This window comes from Gossypium arboreum, chromosome 3 (genome assembly GCF_025698485.1).
Source record: "Gossypium arboreum isolate Shixiya-1 chromosome 3, ASM2569848v2, whole genome shotgun sequence".
Taxonomy (NCBI): domain Eukaryota; kingdom Viridiplantae; phylum Streptophyta; class Magnoliopsida; order Malvales; family Malvaceae; genus Gossypium; species Gossypium arboreum.
Genome location: NC_069072.1, coordinates 36,934,640 through 36,955,161, shown reverse-complemented (window position 1 = coordinate 36,955,161; position 20,522 = coordinate 36,934,640). Strand labels below are relative to the sequence as shown.

The 20,522-nt window shown below is 29.6% G+C and overlaps 1 long non-coding RNA gene across 1 annotated transcript; it reads left to right on the top strand.

Annotated features, from left to right (window-relative positions):
- Positions 1–15,450: 15,450 nt before the first annotated feature.
- On the top strand, positions 15,451–17,535 carry LOC128290122 (uncharacterized). The gene is made up of 2 exons (XR_008279764.1): positions 15,451–15,668; positions 17,013–17,535. It is a non-coding gene; the product is annotated as an uncharacterized LOC128290122 (long non-coding RNA).
- Positions 17,536–20,522: the final 2,987 nt, after the last annotated feature.

Here is a 20,522-nt window from a genome sequence, read left to right as displayed (position 1 = left end):
TGATTATTGTTTATATCAAATTGAATTGTAGGTTTAGATTTTTCTAAGTTGTTGTCTACCATGTGCATACTACTAGCCTTAGGAAATAGACAAATTAGTTTCTATTTGACACATCAGTTTGTATTGAATTATTCGAAACTATGTATGTCATTGAATTATTTAAATATGATCCAAAACATTTTTTAAATGTTGGTTCAAATAGGATCGTTGTTTGTATCAAATTGAATTGCAGGTTTGGATTTTTCTAAAGTTATTGTCTGCCATGTGCATACTAATAACCTTAGGAAAGAGACAAATCAATTCCTATTTTTATGACTAACAATATCAAGCTTTTTTGGATTCAAAGATGACAAATTAGTTCCTAGTTGTCAAGAACATTTTTTAAATATTGATTCAAATATAATTATTGTTTGTATCAAAATGTATGGTAGGTTTAGATTTTTGTGATTATTGTCTACCATGTGCATGATACTGTTTTGGATTTATTTGTATTAAATTGTTTGGTTATTGTACATGACAAAAATGGGTGTCTTTGTATTTTATTGTCTGCCATGTGTATGACAGAAATGGATTTGTTTGTATTAAATTGTTTGGTTATTGTACATGATAGAAATTGATTTATTTGTCTTGAATTGTTTGGCTATCTCTGTTAAATGGAAGCCTTTATGGTGAACTTTGTTAAATGGAAGCCTTTGTGGTGAAATTTGTTAAAATGGAAGCTTTTGTAGTGATCTCTATTATAAGAAAGCCTTTATGGCAAACTCTATTATAAGAAAGCCTTTATGGCGAACTCTATTATAAGAAAGCCTTTGTGGCAATCTCTATTATAAATATACCTCTAATGGCTAACTCAATTGAAATGATGCCTTTATAGCTACTTCTGTCAAAAGGATGCATTTGTGGTGATCTCTATTAAAGGAATCCCTAGTGACAAACTCTACTAAAAACGAATGCTTTCGTGACAGAATCTGAAGAATGGTATTCATGATGACCATCTGAAGATAACACTTTCAGGCGAACACCGAACAAATAGTGAACTCCGTATAGTTACAAGTGATGGATAGAAATGCTAGTGTGCACTAGAGTACGTGGCAAAGTAAATATACGAGTTAAAAGTAAGAATAGAAAGTGTACTAAAGAAAGGAAAATTTAACAAATTCTGATATAAGTGTTGGGCGCAGTCTACCCTGCCTAAAGATAATGATAAGACTAGTGAGTATGGAATAAGTTCTTAAGTCTAAATAATAAGGAAAGATTTAAGAAAGGAGATAGAAAGTAAAGATTTGTTAAGTATAGTACACCTAAGAAAAGGGAAAATGGTTTTGAAGAAAGAAATATGGTAGCATCAGTATTGTACCTGCCAAAAAAGGAAGAAAGGGCAAGAGATACCCAAAGGATGTGCAAAATAACATATGCAACATAGAATGAATGAAAAGGGTATTTTGAGGTTTAGCTTACTAAGTTCTTACAAACTTACAAAAGTTGTTTATGTTTTCAAGTTTGTAAAGGAATGTACGCCGAGAGATGATGCCAGGGCTACACCAAGGAAGTGGCGCACTGGGCTGTCATGCATGCAAAGGAAAACAAGTGGCGTGTCAAAGTGTGCACACAAGTAGAAATTCAATATGTTTATAGTTAAGGTACGTGCTTAAGTAAATAAGTAACATCCTAAAGTATACATAGTAGACTACGAGACAAGTAGAAAAGTCTGAAATGTTATTGAAGTCAAAATGATAACTTTGCATTGTAATTTTTGTAAAAAAAAAAAAAACTATAGTAGCCATAGATTGTCTATTATAGAAAGGCGACGTGTGAATATAACCATACATTGTACGCCAATAAGACATGTTTACATGAATAAGAAAGAGGAAATTTCTAATTACATCTGTAAGAAAGACGTAACACCCGGAATTCAAATCTGGTAGATTGAGACGGGTTGAGGGTGTTACATTTAGACTTAAGAAGATAAAGTCACCTTAAGTTTTCTTATTTTAACAAAAATAAAATAAAATTTTATATCAAACTAAACCATACAGTATCTACATATATTGGGGAAGCTTATCCTAAAGGAAGGTCTTATCCATAAGAATAACTACAAAAAAAACATATAAAGATAGAATGAATAATTTAAACATGAGCAGCACTAGTAAACTATTGTAACACCCCATACCTGACTCGATCGTCAGGTCAGAACTATAAGGTATCACATTCGTTACCGAAGCAACTACAAACAAATTTAATACGAATTCACATCATCAACCTTACACCCATAAGAATAATAAGCAAACATTACCATAAATAGTTATTCTTGAGTTCTAAATGAGCTTACGAAAGCTTTAAATTAACCTAAGATCGAATTAGAAATAAATTGTAAAAAATTCTAAATATAGGGTTAACATCATGACCTTAACACTTTCATGTCGTGATGTCACCAAATAGTTTGTCACGTCATGATGTCATGCCACTTGACATTGTGATGCCACCTATTGTTTTGGCCTTGTCGAGACGACGGAGTTCCTCGTCTCACCGTGACATTATATGTCATTTCTCATCGCAATGACATACGTTTGACGTCGCGACATCACATACTATTTCTGTACTTTTCTCTTTAGTTAAAACCTACAATTTCCCAAATTAAATTCTAATAACCAAAGCACATAACCATTCAATATTTGCATCATACCAATGCCTTTTCACATACTACAACCATTTACTAATACCACCATACATGTAAACCAAATTATCCCACATAATTCACCTATGTCTTATATGCATATCTATATAAACTTATATACCTATTCATGCATATCTTTTATATCTTAATATTCACACTTCATACCAATTCATTTAACTACTATATACATGCTATACATCCAAAAGATCAATTTCATAGTCAAATTCTATTCACAAAATCATATAAGTATAGTAATACACCAAAGTGATTCAACTAGGTACATGCCAACCTAATTACAACAAAATGTATACGAACTTTACTAAGTTCAAGATTGTTGACTGGATGTTGAAGTTAATGCTCAAAATCTAGCTTTCCACCTAAACTGTGCATGGAATACAAAACCATACGCTGAGTAATAAAAATCAATGGTATTTATATAATTCAAATAACAAAATGCATGTAACACCCCCTATCCCAAAACCTTTGCCGGAACAGGATTACGGAGCATTACCAGATCTTTCAAACATATTAAGAACCTTACACAAACAAATAACATACATATTGTAAAACATTCATAATGTCCCTTTTATGCACCTTCGAGGCCCAAGATACGTGTTAGAAGTGAATCGGGACTAATTTGAGTGTTCGAGAAATTTTTCATGAAATTCTAATTTTTTTTTATTTTTTATTTTTTAACAAATACAAGGCTCACATCGTATAGACCGGACCATGTGGGCTCAATATAACCCATTTATAATCATCTAACCAACCCTGCAAACTTAAAACATACCCAATTCAAACCAATATCACAACATTACAATTTTATATACAATTACATTTAAAACATCTCAAGACACCAACCTGATAATCTATTCACTGAACATTCACAAGCAACATTAAAATTAGTTTAGAAATTTCATTCTATTTCCATTTCAAAGATTAATACCATATGTGTCATTCTATCTTCTTATTCTTTCATATGTCTATTCAATTAACATATATCATCTATTACAACCAAAATCCACCATGACACATATACATAACCTAGGTACATGCCACCTTTACCAAAAAGAAATATATACATCACCAAGTTTCTGAGGTCAGGATCGGCTTTGGAACTAACCTGCGTATGGAAAACAACCGTACGCTGAGTATATTATACTCAGTGGTATTACTATAATTCAAATTTGCAAATCATGCAAATAAGTATACTTATTAAATTTATACTTTTATCCTTTTAATAACTAATACATATTAAATCAATTTATTTAATAATAATAGTAACTTTTCAAACTTGTATCCAATTAAATTCATACAATATTTCACTATCTCAAAATTCATCCCATTCCCACATCTCATATCAATATTTCTTTCATTTCATATATAAAATCATTCAATAGAATTTATATTATCAGAATTTATTCATTTTCCCCTATTAACGTGATTCGGACTTTGACGGATACACAGATCCAACCAAACACACCAATATGGCACCCAATGCCTCATGGGATAGTTCGAAGCAATAAGTTGACACCCAGTGTCTTATCGACCATGCCGAAGTAAGTTGGTACCCAGTACCTCATCGAATTTATCCGAAGTAATATAATGACACCTAGTGTCACATCGACTCAAAGTCGAAGTAACCCTGAACACTTCCAATCCTATGGTATGGCAACTATATTCGACTTATCCCGACTAGTTAATAGGGTTTTCAATTTACTTTCTCAATTCAATTTCAATCAAATTCATACCAATCACAAATTCTCATGTTTTCAATTCAATATCACAATAACTTATTTAATTCAATTCAAATCACTTTCAATTTCCAATCAATATACATTCAAATATTCACATAATTCATAATTCAATATAATTTCTTACCTCAATTCCACTTACCACACACATTAATTAAAATTCAAAAATAAATAATAACTAAATTCAAATTATAGTAATACAAACAAGAATTTCTCCCGAGTTACTCTCCGACAATCTTTTCCTTTCCCTTCTGAGTCGATGTCTTCGGTTCGATGTTAGCTACAAAAATTAAAATTAAAATAATTTACAATTATTAATACAACAATTATTCACATCAAATACTTGAATTTCCTATTTAACTTCTACCTTAATTCCAATTTAATCCTTAACTAAAATCATCTATTTTTCCATCACAATTCATACCTTATTTATATTCAATTTTCAACCAAACTTAAACTTAACTCTCTAATTTTCATCATATATACCTAATTTCGAATTTCTTACCATTTAGTCCCTATTACACAAAATTTATAGCCTATTCTACAATTTAATCCTTCTCCCACTTCTAACTTGAAATTCTATTAATTCAATCCCTAATTCACACTTTTACTCAACAAAATTAGTATCTAAGAATCTAATAACTTCCAAATTTTCAACATATATCTAGTAGTATTTTTTCTAGGATCATAAAATCTCAAACATTACAAGAAAAAACTTAAATTGACTTACCAATTTGAAATTGAACCTTTGAAAACCCTAAATTCTTTTCTTTCCTTTTCTTTCTTCTTCCTCTCTATTTTGTCCCTCACCTATTCTGTTTATTTTGTTTTATTTCTTTTGTTTCTTTTGTTTTATATAATATAATATAATATAATATAATATAATATAATATAATATAATATAATATAATAATATAATGTAATATTAATATAATAAAATAATATATTATAATAAAAATCTTAACTAAAAATCTTTCATATTTCAATGTTAAACCGTCTCAATTAACTAAAATGACTTAATTGCCTATTTAGTCCTTTTTACTTTCTTTAATCTATAATTAAACTTTTACCTCTATTACAATTTAATCCTTTTCTTAAGTACTCCTAATTAAATCAAATTCGCCTAACTATAACCTAATTAAACACACAACTAGCTTCGTAAATATTTTTAATAAATATTTATGAATTTGTTTTATTAAGACGGAGGCCTGACAACACATTTCCCCAATGCCCATGAATTTTAGGTTATTATAATGCAAGATAAGTCAATTATAGAATCTGTAACAACCGAAAAAAATCATACTAAATGTATCATTTATACATAGTATCATACTATTTCTAAATTGAATCGATTGTTTTGTCACAAATTATATATAAATCTTCTGAATTTAAAAATTCAGTCCATATAATCTTTTGCAATGGCAATTCATTTCATAAACTGTTATCAATTTTACATTTTAAATCCTTATTAACTTCACTTAGACTTAAACAGATACACAAATCTAGCCAACACACCACATTTGGCACCTAATTCTTCATTAGAATTTTCGAAGTAAATAAACTGTGCTTAGCGTTCATCAGTATAACCGAAGTCAAAATTTTTTCCCAACACTCATTGACGTGTAGTCAAAGTAACTCGTATTCAATCCGTCCTATGGCATGCCAACTATATCCGACTCTACCCAAACAGTTAATAAAGTAACAAATCATTAAATTCATGATATAGCTCAATTTTGTATTATATATTTCCAATTCATCAATATATATAACATAAGATGAGTCATCTCAATTCGCAGTCAATTTCACAATTTTGTTAAGTTATATAATTTTTTAATTTTATTCAATTTAGTCCTCTATCTCGATAATCAATCAAATTCATACCAATATGATTCAATCAATCATATTCAACTTACCTCAAACATCCTACCATGCAAAATAATGGAAATATGCAACAATTCAAACAATTTGTATTATAGAAATACAAACCAAAATTTCGAGCTACTTGTCAACGGCTTTAGATTTTCCTCTCTCTTTCGACGAATCTGGGTCAATGTTAGTTGTAATTGGAGCCAAAAGCTTGAAACTACCCTACAATGGCGTTAAGCCTCTCTTTTTCTCTCAATTTGGTGGAGAAGATGAAGTTCTCTCACTTCCCACCTAATTTTGATATTTATAATAGAATTAGTATGTTAATTAAGTAATTTAATCTTAATTCAATTAAACTAAGTTTATTTTAATCAATTTAGTAACCATATAACCTTACCATCCACAAATTTATATTTTAGCATGGTATATTTTCTATTTTGGACCTTAGTTTAATTGCAATTTAAGTCCCCAAACCATTTAATAATTAAAAATCTATAGGGGTTGGACTTTACAATGTAGTCCCTAGATCTTAATTAAATACAATTTTAGCTAAATTTCATATCCAAAATTGAATTCTCCAATATAATAACTCTGTAAATATCTTCATTTAATATTTATAAACTCGATTTATGGAGACGAAATCTCGAAATTGAATTTTTCAACACCACTGAAAATTGTGTCGTTACAAATATATTATCACAAACTATTTTTATTTTCTTTTCCTTCTTCCCTGTCCCTTATAGGTAAATATAGGAGATCCCAAGAAGGAAAACAAGGTGGGTCATGAGAATGGTGTTGTAAAGAAGATAAGGGCTTTGAAAAAGTAGGATTAGAGATGTGACATGAAAACCATTGCAAAGTGGAAGAAGCAAGTGAAAAATAAAGGAGACATGAGAAGCAAAATAAAAGAAAATTGAAAAGGACGACAAATCACAAGAGAACTTTTTTTATAACATTTATATTAAAAAAGCTAAATTATTGTAGTAAAGTTATCAGGCTTACTAACTGTAACTCAAATTCCATAACTTCAAAAAAAAATCCCAATTTCAGCTTACAACCGTAACTAAATTTAGTCTACCTATTAAGAAAAGAAATGCAGCCAAAGAAAATAAAAGTTTACGAGAACAACATTCTTATGAGCTACTCAGGTAAAGTTTGAATACCATGAGTACGAAATACAAAAACAATACATAAGAGGCGAATAGAGACCATATCTACAGGAATAAGAAAAAAACATTGGACTACATTATGTATAAAAAGCAGCAGAGTAAAAAGCGAATATAGTTTCAGTATCACAACATTCTAAGGCACTCAAAGGTTTTGAAGCATAACAAGAAGGTGAATAAAGAATTGTGATCCACAACAACTTCGCACAATTTTCAAATCCGTTAGCTAAATAAATAAATAACATTGACTTGTCGCAGCTGAGAGTTTGGGATAGGGGGTCGATAGGGAGAAATATAATTTTATGGCAATAAAGAAAGAAAGGAATGGACTTGCTGATAGATTATGCCACCTAGCTCAATCTGAAGGTCCGCCCGAAAAATAGGAGAGTTTGGGTAAAAATATAAACTTGAAAAATAGAGTTAAGTAAAAAAATAAGGCCCATTTAGAAAACGGGTCAAGCCTCAGGTAAGACTTTTTTGGCTTGGCCTGAATATGCAAAATAAAAAAACTGCTATTTTTTTTTTACTCTTTTGTTGCTATTTTCTTTTCTTTTCTTTTTTACTATTTTGCTACCATTTCACTATTACGTTACTATTATTTTGTTGTTATTGTATAACTCTTGTTTTATTGTTAATTTTGTTATTATTTTAGAGGCATTTGCTTGTTTAGTTGCACCTATCTTAGTGTCATTTAAGTATACATTTTTAAAATTTATTTTTAATTTGTTGGGAAACATTTATTTTAATGTTTTTGTTGGGAAACATTTATTTTAATGTTTTTAGTATTTTGATATATTATATATTTAAAAATTTATATAAAAAATTAATACTGGTAAGGGTGAGCCGGTCCAGATTTAGCATTTTATTTGGACCGGGCTTGAGCAAAATTTTAGACCCATTTTTTAGGCCAAGCTCGAGCCTAGCAAACAGGCCTAAAATTTTAATTGGGATCGACCATGAGCACCTCTACTATAGAATAGAATTCTAAAAGAAAAATGATAGAAATTGGGGGATTTAGAGCTATTAGGGATTAGAAATGGGGTAAGTTCGGCTAAATAGGGAAATCAAGAAAATAAAAAAGGAAAAAGGATAGGGAAAAGAAAAGAAAATTCGGGCTACTAGGGAGTTAGCTATGTAATTTGAGTTGAGAGCTAAAAAAATCTTGCCCGAGGCTCGGTCTATTTAGAAAAAGGGTTTTATTTTCTGTCCAAGCTTATTTTTGGACTTATAATTTTGTTCAAATCTTTTTACTTTTTGAGTGGACCTTTAAGTCTGATGGATGGTCTAATCCATGATCAGGTCTAATATGAATGCAAGAAATAAATTTTAATAATTATTTAAGATTTTTAATAATTTTCACAATTTTTGAATAATTTTACAATTTTGAATTTTTTTGCAATTTTATTAATTTTTGATTATTTATAATTATATAATTATTTATATTTTAAATACTTTTAATTTTAAAAAATAAAAATCATGTAAAATTTTAATACTATTTTTAATTTTATTATTAAAAATCATTTAACTTTTTACAATTTTACATGATTTTTAAATTTTATTTTGTATATATATATCTAATAACTTTTATAATTTTTAATAATAATTTTTAAAAATTTTTGCCTGATGCAGGTAAATACGCTCAACAATGTCAATGGTAAATGAATAGACTTGGCTTGTTTTAATTGGTTGTTTTTTTTAACACTATTAATAACAAAAGCAAAATATATTACAAAATTATAATTCAGAAATAAAGTTTGTGAAAATAAAAGACCATAAAGAGATCTGGAAGAAGCATATCTTCTTGTTAAAGAAAGAGTTTAGAAGTTTCAAGACCACCACATTGAAATTAAATATTATATAAAAAATTGTTTTAGAATATCATTTTTAGCTTTAATATTGTACTTTGGTAAGTTGCAATTCAAAATTAATTTTGAAAATTTTGATTTAGATAAAGTGATTTTTAAATTTAAAGTGTTTAGTATTATTGTAAAAATTATAACAAGAAATTAAAATATTCATTTTAAGCACGAAGTTGAAAATTAAAAATAAGTTAATTTAGATAATATTTAAAAAATATAATTATACATTTAAATACCTTTTTATAATTAATAATTTTTTAAAATTTAATTACACATGAAATATTTTAAAATTTTAATATAATAATAAATAATATTTAAATAAATTAATATAATGATAATTGTAAATAATATTTAAATAGTTTCATATAATGATACAAATACATAATACATATAAAAGTATTTTGATAATTTATACTTCAAAAACGCAAAAAACCACAAAGCACTTAAATCTCAACTTTTGCATATGGGTGGAAACCACAGTTTCAACCCTAAAATCAAGTCTGTTTTTTGCAAGACTAAAGATCAAATAGCAGATATGTTAACCAAGGCTCTTCCAAAAATTAGATTTAAAGTTTTAAAAAATAAATTAAGCTTTTGCAATTACTAAGGCAAGAAGGATTGTTGATTTGCTATTCGATAGGTGAGAACAAGAAAATTGAAGATAAGACCTGCAACAATGACAACAACGAGACATATCCTCCATGTCCACACTATAAGAAGACAAATAACTTGCCAAAGAAGTGTTGGTGGAGGCCTGATATCAAATGCAGAAAATGTGACAGTATTGGGCACATAGAACGGGTATGTTAGTCTCAACAACATGAAAAGGCAAAAGCATCTATTGAGCAATAAGAAGATGAGTTTCTTTTTGTGGCGACATGTTTCTCTAGTGATTCCTGGTTGATTGATAGCGGCTGCACAAATCACATGACCAATGACCCAACAATTTTTAAAGAACTTGATAAAACTATCATTTCCAAAAGTTAGAAATTGTGAGTTTATTCCAGTTAAGGGAAAATGAACAGTGGCTATTGAAAGTTTAACAGGTTTGAAACACATAACTGGCATTTTATATGTGCCTAACATTGACCAAAATCTTCTTAGTGTTGGGAAATTGATTGAAAAAGGTTTTAAGGTCATATTTGAAGATAAATGGTGTTTGATCAAAGGCTCAAAAGATAAAGATGTATTCAAAGTAAAATGAAAGCAAAAAGCTTTGCTCTGAATCTAATAGAGGAGAAACCAACAACAAAGCAATTGCTAGAGACTCCTCAGTACTTTGATGACAACATAGATGATGTTCCAGTTCGTGACACAAGATCTTTATCTAAAATTTATGAAAGGTGAAATGTTGTCGTATTTGAGTCTGTTGAATTTAAAGAAGTTGAGAAGGATGACAAGCGGATTGAAGCAATGAGAGAAAAGTAGCCTTAGGCATTCCAAGTCAAGGGATAGGAGGAGAAACTTTGCATTTTAAACAAGGCCTTATATAGTCTTAAACAAACTTTTAAGGCCTGGTACATTAGGATTGATGAATATCATTTGGAAGAATAAAAGATTGGTGAAATTAGTCTAGTTTTTGCAATACTGAAGATCAAATAGCAAATATGTTAACCAAGTCTCTTCAAAAAGTTAGATTTTAAGCTTTAAAAAATAAATTAGCCTTTTGCAATTACTAATGCATAGAGGAGTATTAAGAATGTTTTAACACCCCTAACCTGTAACCAGTGTCAGAATAGGTTAAGAGGCATTACTAGACTTGTAACTCAATTCAGAACAATTAATTATCAATTATCATCTCATTTTAGTAACTATCATTCAATCATCATTCATTATGTACTTAAAACGAGCATACGAAGCTTAAAACATGCATTTGAGACTAAATTGGTAACATATTAAAATTTTGGAAACTTAGAAAAATTTCAACATTTCAAATGTCACACGGCCGTGTGAACAGACCATGTGCCTCACATAGTTACTAGACACGGCAGTGTCACAGGTTGTGTAAAAACAGGGCATACATACTGACTTGTACCATACGGCTGAAGACAAGCCCGTGTGTCAGGCCGTGGGAAAATTAGGGAGGTTACTGACTTGGGTCACACGGTTGGCCACACGCCCATGTGCCAGCCCGTGTACCACACACGGCTAGTAGACACGCCCGTCTGTCTAAGCCATGTCAAACCTGTAGGGTATACTGGCTTTAATTCGAAAGGGTACCCCAGGGGACAGATGGCCATGCAGTGTCGCACATGGTTGAGACACACACCCGTGTGGAAAAAAATAGGCCAATTGTAAAGCCATTTTGCCACCCTAAAAACAAAAAAATTCACAAGCATAAATGACTACATTTTACAACCCAATAGGCAGCCAAAATAACCATTTCAACATACATTATTTGCCATGTCAAAACTAACAATTACATACCCAAATATTTATTTAACATCATCCATAATCCATTCATTTACATAATTTCATTCCATCATTACCTTGCCAAAGCATACCATGATAGAACACTTAATTCAACCAAAACATAGTACCCAAAATAAGCTAAATCACATGGCTTAGCACATATACAAAATATACCAAAACCATGATATCAAGTAACATAGCTAACATCTTTTATACAAGCTTATACATGCCATATTTACATATATTCACAAGTTCAAAATACCAATCGGAAATTGGATAGTGTAATGTGCAACTCCGACTTGTCCAAAATGATCGAGCTATCAAGCCTCTATAAAACATGGAAAAAGAAACAAAGTAACTTTATAGCTTAGTAAGCCCGTATAATTCAGAATTAAACTTACCATTTATATATAATCAAAGCAACATTAAGATACCAACAATTCAATTAACCAACACCTAATCACAAATATCCATCACATGTTAGTCATTTGGAAAATACATAAAACCATCCATTAATACAATACTTTGCATCAATCCAAAATTCACATATCATATATATAGCATTAGCAACATTTATAATCCGTAACTTATTTGTATAAACAGTATTTAGGCCCGTTGAAACTATTAGAACTTCAAAGGATACTCGAGTGAACAATGTCAGTAATTCGTCAATTCATTATTATATATGCTCTTTCGAGCCATGATCGGTAAGCTCCTTCTGAGCTAATGAATAGTAAGCTTTATTGAGCTGAACAGTAAGTTCATAGGAGCTAAAACGGTAAGCTCCAATTAGCTGAAAACAGTAAGCTCTTACGAGCTGATATATCGGTAAGCTCATACGAGTTGTGGTGAGTCCGCAACAAATGCAGGAGCTCAACTAAAATAGTAATCCCAGTAACATGTCATTCGTATCCAATGAATCTATACAGTTCAAACAGGGCTCAGTAACAAATACATTATAATACATATCAACAATATACTTGTAATTCAAGTATATCCAATTTTCAATTACAATATTCATTTCAAATATTTTCAAATAAATATAGAAGTTCGATTCTAATTATACGGACTTACCTTGAGTTGCTCAGATGAAAACTATAGTCTATTCGCCAACTTTTCTTTTTCCCCAATCTATTCTGGTATTTGCTTATCTTGATCTTAATTTATCTATGAATGTGACGAAACCATGGAAGCTTCAAACCCTTATTTTCTTTCTCAATTTTAGCAAGATGATGAATGAATTATTATTATTACTAACTTAATATATAAATTACTATATTAACCTTATAATTATAACTTATAAATCACTTAAACAATGTCCAAGAATGTCCACTTACATTATAAATGGACTAATTACATAATAAGGACTTTCATATTAATAAACCATAGCTATTTAATACTTTTAAATAATAGAACTCAACGTGTTACGCGATTTAGTCCTTTTTACCGAATTAAGCATTTAAACGGTAAAATTTCTTTACGAAACTTTCACATAATTAATCTATCATGTTGTAAACTTTATTAAAATAATAAAATAAATATTTTATCTTCGAATTTGTGGTCCCGAAATTACTTTTTCAATTTGACCTAAAAACGGGCTGTTACACATGTGCCTTAGACTTGCTTAATAATAGGTCTTTAGACCAAGTCTTTAAGGATTTTAAATTTTTTTGTAACATGATTTTAGGAGCAAGATAAGTGTTTGTGGCATGAATTTAGGAGTAGGTTTAACAAGTTTCTGTTATTATTATTATTTTTTGCCTATATAATCTAAACAATACAACAGATTATAATGTGCTTCCAATATATCTTTCTTTTACATTTTCTGTGTTTCATATTTTTTTGTTAAAATACCAACATGGATGATAATCATGCACACATAGAGGGAGTTTTATACCATTTTGCTTAACCAATAAAACAATGCATAGGTAAATTATAGTCTCACCTACTAAATTATCCAAAAGAAACATACTTTGAACAGAGTCCAAAGAAAAAAATGGCCTTAGAAATCATAAACAATTCAAATAATTCTTTTTGTAGTTTTAAGGTGAACTATAAACAATCTTGGAAGAATATCAAATCAAGAATGATAACAAACAACAAATAATTGTTCACCAAATGTTTATTTTTCTTTTCAGAAAAAAATTAGCAGAAAGAGGGCAAATAATGCAAATACAAATATGCATATCAAATCAACTATATATATATTTCTTTATATGATATTTTCGAAGTGAAGTGATGAGCCAAGTTCATATTAGCATCTCGCTTTTGATTCCCTCTTCCATTCTTGTATATCTTGGCCAACCCAACCTTTCATCTACATCATCTCACCCTCTCTTCTTTAGATTCTCATTTGTTGCCTTATTTTTCTATTTTCTTTAAGAATCTTCTCACATAAGATATTGTATTACAATGTTCTTTTGTTGTCATTCAAGGGAATTGCACGCATGCAATATGAATGACACAAGTTTGTAGTTTAAAATTTAAATTAAATAAAAGTTAATATATATATATATATATATATATATATATATATGAAGGTACTTTAACTTGGTAACTTATACTTGGTATCTAATTTTTTTTAGATCTAGCGGTACCCAAATTTGAAAAATGTAAGCTAACTTGATTTTTTTTTAGATACTTAACTAATTTTGTTAAAATATATTGACATAACATTGACTACTAATAGCATGTTGTCATATGCCTAAAATGTAATACTACCATGTAATAATAATAATTAAAATAATTTATTTAAAATTAAACACATAAAACCATGTGTAATGCATGTGACAAGAAACCAAAATGTAAAAAAAAATGTAAATCAAAAACATAATTAACAACATAAAAAACTGGAACACCTTACATATAATCCATCACCCACAAAAACTAAAAAGCCACTTTGAGACATCAAAAACCACCAATGATAGCTTCAATTTCATCCACCTCCAAAGGCCCCATTAAGTTCATTTTTGAAATTGTTTAACCACAAAGCTTCGTCTTTTTGGCAATGGCACTGTTAATTTAAGATTTCTCCTTTCTACTAATATATTCAATTTCTTTAACTATATTAGCTTCATTTATTGCCCAAAATAATGAAGTAGACAAAAATGCCATTACCCCCTTGTTTCTTTTCCTTCTAGTCTCAAATTTTTTTCTATTGGATTTATTTCACCAACAAGTGGTTGAAAAGAATGGAAGTGGGCTTCTTCTCTAAGCATTTGAACCAATTTCAAATCTTGAAGTTATCATTGTCAAGAACGCTTTACCTAAATACCAACCCAGTTCAAATCCCTCTTTTATTGTCAGATTTTTTACCCTTCCAATCCTTCTTGATGTCCTTATAGCTAATATTAAGGAGGAAGGTTGAACACTATTTTAATTAACAATAATTCAAACTCGGTCAAATGTTAAACAAGCATTTAGGTATGTTCCTTCAAAAAAACATTTAGGTCTACTTTAAAATTGAGTTTGACTTCGACATAAAATTTTAAACTCAAATATGACTCCACCTAAATAGTATTACTAATTTTTAGTTACTTTTTGTATTAGCTTATTATCCTGAGAAAAGGGAAAGGATTGTATGAAACAGTGACGCCACGTCATCTGTATCCCTTCCCAATCATTTAATTACATGTCAAATAATTTCCACATATCATTTACACTTCATTTAATTAATTTTTAATCATAAATCCCTAAAATCTCAATTAAAAATTACTCAACCCTAATTAAAATTTTCTCTTCACGTCTCTGCAACCCCTTACTGCTATTATTTTTTTTGTTTATTCGACAACTGCTTTACTATTCAATTGCTAGCTCTTCATGTCTCTGCAACTGCTTCCTCTTGCAATTGGTTCTATACAATTGCTGGTTGTTGCTATTATTGTTGTTTTCCTTAGTAATTCGATTATTTTTGTGTTGGCTGCTGCTATTGTTTAAGGTAAGTTTTAATTTTAACCATTTCTATTTTCACAAATCGATAATGATGATGATGATTGAATCATGAAAATTAAGAAGAAGATACAATTATTTAAAGTTGCTGGTTGCTGTTATTGATTGAATCGAATTTTACTGATGGAAGTATTTGTAAAAGTGAATTGTATTCAAAAGTAAATGGTGTAGGTGAAAGTGAGAAATCAGATAATTTGGATGTTAGTGTGGGGTGTAGTAAATTTGAGGAGATTATTGAGGATGGGATTGTTAGGGGATAGAATTTGAGTTCAAACATCCAAGTTATGGATGTGGATTCAGGGAATGAAATTTTGAATGGTGAGGAAGCCAAGGATCATGAAAATTCAAGTAATTGATTAATAACTTTCTTGAAAAGTGTTCATTTGAATTCGTTTCTGGCTATTTAACTTAACTTCTTTTGGTTGTTAGTTCTCATATTAAGTTATTTTAATTTTTTTATATAAGTAAATATCTTCTTTTATATATTACAAAATATTGAATGAGGTTTTAGTAGTAATCGTAGTTCAATTTCAAATTGCAGTTTATATTAGAAGTTCTGCAAATTGATGAGACTAAAAAATGGTAAAAATGAGGTGTTAAAGCCAATAAGCAATTGAAATACATATGAAATATATAGATACTGTACCATCGAAAGACTGTTATTGTTACAGTTCAAAGTATGAACACAGTAGTCATGCTAGAAAGTGAAGGAAGAAATTATTTTGGTAAAAATTGACAAGCTCAAATCAAGCTGTTCTATCATGGATGTATCTTTTGAATGTTCACAAGTGAGGAAAGATCAGCTTAATACTTTCATTCTTTTTGGTACTATCTTTGTTTAATTTCTCCTTTCTTTCATTTTTTTCTTGCATTATCTATATATATTTACCCAAAACTAGTGTGCACCACTGTCTTTATGTTTTCCCGTGCCCATTAAAGTTATTAGTTAGAGAAAATTTTCAACATCACTAGAACGAACATAAATCTTTCATCACAACTCATTGTTTGTGGACTTTAATGCCTTGAAAATCCATGCATGTCCTTGATTGTGATCCTAGTTTATTATAATATTTTAGGATGTTCAAAATTTTGGCTTTCTAAAGTGTTATGTTCCTGCTAGGCTTCCAGTGCACAACTACTCAATAATCTTTTCTATATACACTCATTGGCATGCCGTATATTTGTGATCTGTGGACTCTAACCTCCCCCACCTCTCGCCTTTCCTTTCCCTCTAGAAGAAAGTTGTTTTTATCTTCAATTGTTTTCCCTGTAAAATGGTAATGACATTGCATATTTTTAATGTCAAATGCATTCTGAGCTTTTCTTGGTGCAGAACAAAAATCACTTGAAGAGGAATCCTCTATTGCTAGAATTACAGTCATGACTTTAGATGGGCATATCGATGCTGGTTACAACAACAAGGATTGTAATGATAGGGAAAAAGATGAGGAGAGTAGAGGTGACCAGGAAAAGAATGAAGACATTGTAGTTTCTGATGTCAATAAAGCATCTTAGGTAGTTGACCACGATTCTCCAACTAAGCAAAAGAAAGAAAAGGAATTGGAAATACATGTTGGAGATCTGCATAAAGAGATAGTTGAACAAGACTTGTTTAAAATATTTGGAAACTTTGGGAAGTCCAAATTGTAAGGATTGTAAGGCATCGAACCACAAAAAGAAAAAAAAGAAAAATAAAAAGGATTTACTTTTATTCAATATGCCACAGTTGAGCAAGCCCAGAAAGTTCTTTCTAACTTGAAAGATAGTATAGAGGTTAAATAAGACAGTCATTTGTGTCTGATGTTCATTATTCGGGATTTTCATAATTTACTTTCTATAAGAAATTTATGTGAGGATGAGGGAGAATATTAGTTGATAACAAAGGTAAAAGATCATGTCTTAGCTTTCTAAATCGCACTTTCTTCTAAATTTGAACATTTATCATCTAATAATGGAAAATGATAAAAGTCTCCTGCTATAGGTGAAAATGATAGAAGGTAAAACAACTGAACAACAAAGCATTGCGTCTAAAACTCGTGATGTTGAAGATGGACTATCTACCAAATGAGTACTATATATGAGTGTTTTTTTATGAGAATTTACACAAAACAACTGCGTATTATATATAAGTGTTTTCTTTTTGATATTTCTTTCTGCAAAGTATGAACAAATATTAAAATTTCTAGTTGTGTCATTTCCAAAACCAACATCGAATTACCAAAACAATATACTTACAAAAATATTTATTAGACTTATTCCATATTAAATAATAACTAAAACAAAATACAAGATAAAATTATAAAAATCATATAATAGTATTATTCTTAAAACATTATATAGTTACAAATAATAATAAAGTTGAAGTCTTCCTCATGAATTAACATCAGTCTTTTTGAGATTCTAAACCATTTAAGAAATGTTCCTACACTGAAAGTATTATAATATTAGATAAACCCTTGAATTATACATATAATAATTTGTGACAACATAAGTAAAAACATATTACTTGAGTATTGAATAGTGATGGACCATTCTCTTCCAGCAATTTAGTATAACTCATGGTAGATGAAGAACTGAACCTCCAATTTGAAGAAAAATCCTACATAAAAATATTTTCACAATACATGTACTAAATATTTACTACTTTTGATATTTAAAAAGAATAATGCATTCAATCAATACCTATAGAGGATGAAAAAAGTGATTATGGTAGTTTGGAGTCATTAACATTAGGATTTGATGATAGGAAGGATAAACATGAGTTTGAGACTTCATTGGAATTTTGAATTTGATGCATAAGTGATTTTTTTTTTTGTTTCCTTTAATCAAAATAACAATTGTTTGTTAAATTTAAGACATAAATTAATTAAATAACATAACAAATGGATGAAAATATATACTAAAGGAAAGCATACTCACTTGATATTTTCTCCTTATCTTTTGAAACTTGAGAGTTCATTGCCTTTTTTGTTTTTTTTTCTTCTCAATTTGGCTTTTCATTCGAGAACTTCTGGAACCCTTTATTTTGGCATATACAAGATCAAACATTAATTTTTCACTTGATCTCTCATTTGCATCATTGATAGCATCTTAAAAAGATGTATATTTTGAAATTTTCGAATCTTTAGCTTCTTGCATAGTTGTCATCTCCATTTCAACTAACTGCAATGCCTCAAATAGTTTTTCTTTGAAAATTTGAGTACACTTAGGAGCCAATGAACCTTTGTCAAAAAGGTTGTAACCGATATGATTCAACTCACTAAGGCATAATAAACGACTTCATGTGTTGATGAGGCTCTAAAATCACTTGCCAATAACAATTTTTCTTTTTTTGTCCATCTCCTAAGTTTATATTTTTTGGGTCTCTTTAATGTTATTCGTAAAAAGAACCCGTAAATCATAACAAATTAATCAAAGACTTTCAAACATATTACAATTACATGAGACAATGCTATTTGAAAGGTAAAACTCCACATAGAAAATTCTTTTATGTCAATCTTCACTCACATGATATAAAGAAAGATTTTCGATGTTACTAGCTTCAACAGAATTCAAGCCTATGCAATCCATCAACTCCTCTTCAAACCTTTTAAACGTAGCAGGAGTGTAAACATCGTGTGTATATTTCAAAATCCCACATTCATTAACTTTGTCTGATGCTCTATTTTTACATCAAAAATCTTGATTTGACTCTATCTAGAGAAATTCTTTTGTCTTTTCCTCATAATGTTGTATAACCTGAATAAAAGATAAAAAGTGATTCATAATCTGATGTAATACCTTATTCATACTTTCGCTTCTTTGAGTGGATATAATCCGAGCCGAAAAATATACATGCTAAAGGCAGCGTAGCATTTTACGCGAAGCTCATATAGCCTCTTAAGCAAGCATGATTTTGAAGTTCAAAATTTTCAATCATGGTAGCCCAACTTGATTCAAACTCTATTTCATTTTCACATCCATAAAAAAAATTATTAAATTGTGCTTGGTCTCGGCATTGGCAAAACAACTAGCAAGATGTTGTTTAGCATTATTTGAAATGTGCCATATGCATAATCTATGAGAAGATTCTAGGAGGACAATCTCTATTACTTTCATCATTGCTTGATCTTGATCAGTAAAAATACTCTTTAATTGTCGGTTGCCTATTGTTTCTAAAAATGTTTCAAATAGCCAAGTAAATGACTCAGTGGTTTCATATGATAAAAAAAACATAACCAAACAAAACAGTATTCCAGTGATTGTTGATTCTGACAAATGAAGCACAAACCAAATTATACTTATTAGTTATATATGTGGTATCAAACACAAGAACATCTCCAAAACAATCTTAATCCAATTTATATCTTCCATTTCTCCAAAAAAATTAGCTAGTCGATTATTCTTGTCCACTTGCATTGAATAGAAAAACATAGGGTCTTCAGCTTGTTTATATTTGAAAAAAAATTGATAATGCTTCAATCATTTTCTCTCTTTCAATTTACAAGAAATTATAACAATCTCGTTTCGTACATTTAATATTTTCAAACCTAATCTCCTTCCTAAGAAACAAATATGAACTTGTTTGTTTGATTCTTGCAACAACCATTGAACGAATAACATCTCCACGTCCTTCAAAAACTTTTCTTCTTGATCTTAAATTAATTTTTTCTTCTGAAGTTGCTAAGTGGTGATCATGATAATCATTAAAGTAAGAAACAACCCAAACATTTTTTCTATTGTAAAATAGATTTTAACTTGACAACCTGTCCTCCTTCTCTTTAGACGATTAATTTTTTTCACTTTGCCAACATCTTTGTGTTCATGATACCCAAATTTCGAGCATGAAAATTCACGTTGTCTT